Source organism: Oncorhynchus keta, chromosome 28 (assembly GCF_023373465.1).
Source record: "Oncorhynchus keta strain PuntledgeMale-10-30-2019 chromosome 28, Oket_V2, whole genome shotgun sequence".
Lineage (NCBI taxonomy): Eukaryota > Metazoa > Chordata > Actinopteri > Salmoniformes > Salmonidae > Oncorhynchus > Oncorhynchus keta.
The window spans coordinates 1133376-1134997 of NC_068448.1; positions in this window are offsets into that span (position 1 = coordinate 1133376).

Below are 1622 nucleotides of genomic sequence, written 5' to 3' on the forward strand. Positions count from 1 at the left end.
AGCTGTTATCGTTGCCAAAGGTGATTGTAACATGGATTGACTCAGCGGGTTGAATACTTATCTAATCAAGATATTAGTGGTGGGTTTTTTTATGTTCAAATTTTTTCTTTTGACATTAACAGTATTTTTTGTCGATCAATGACCCAAAAATGACAATTACATCCCACAACAGAATGTGAACATACTTTCTGTAGATCCTGGAACTGTTTTCAATTCCAAGAACAGATGGATATTCATCTGCTTAGGCATTAATCATGCAAAAACATGTTGTGTTTTTTTGGCATAACTTCAGTAAGATTCAAACCTATGATCTTCTGTTCTCTATCCATGGAATTAGTCCACTGCACCACCAGGATGAACCTAGCATGCCATGTTTTTATAACTCATACAAAAGCTGTTCATTTTAGTCTATTCAAACATACTTCATTTTAAAAGAAACAAGCACTCATTAAGATCAGGTGTACTGTCTTCCTACCACAGAAGAAACATGGTTCTCAGAACGTTTTGTGCTAGCTGGGTATCCCTTGCACCATTTTCCAGAATGTAGTGGGAAAGGTTGTATTCAAAATAACAGTAGGACAACCACACTCTAAGAAACATGGTTCTCAGAACGTTTTATGCTAGCTGGGTATCCCTTGCACCATTTTTCAGAATGTAGTGGGAAAGGTTGTATGCAAAATAACAGTAGGACAACCACACTCTAAGAAACATGGTTCTCAGAATGTTTTATGCTTGCTGGGTATCCCTTGCACCATTTTCCAGAATGTAGTGGGAAAGGTTGTATTCAAAATAACAGTAGGACAACCACACTCTAAGAAACATGGTTCTCAGAACGTTTTATGCTAGCTGGGTATCCCTTGCACCATTTTTCAGAATGTAGTGGGAAAGGTTGTATGCAAAATAACAGTAGGACAACCACACTCTAAGAAACATGGTTCTCAGAATGTTTTATGCTTGCTGGGTATCCCTTGCACCATTTTCCAGAATGTAGTGGGAAAGGTTGTATTCAAAATAACAGTAGGACAACCTCACTCTAAGAAACATATGGTTCTCAGAACGTTGTGTGCTAGCTGGGGTGTCACTGACTGACTGTACTGGGAGAAAGGTTATGAGACCAGAGGCTTAGTGAAGTTCTCCCAAGATGGTGGGTCCATAGATTTAGAATACATTGCAACTCTTGATTGAAATATAATTATAATTTTATGGGTGGGTCTTAGTCATTTGGATGATGATGTCACAGCTGGTTCCTTTTCATTCTGAAGAGTTCAAAGTCCTGGATGGAGAGATTAGTGAGTGACCCAAACCCGACCCCCGCTGGCTCATGAATAGTATGCACAACAAACACTACAGAAAGGAAATAATTCACTTGCTGTCTGTCAGTTATACAAAGTGCATTTCTATCAGAAACTTTGTCTGAAATGTTTACTTTACTCACTTGTCTGTTTTTTTAAAAGAGTTGATTGGCACTGAAATACTGGTTTCTTATTGGTTGGTCTGTTGATTGACGCTGTAATGCTGGTTTCTTATTGGTAGGTGTGTTGATGGACAGGAATGCTGGTTTGTTATTGGTAGATGTGTTAAATTGACGCTGTAATACTACTCTGTGATAGGTTAATGGATTG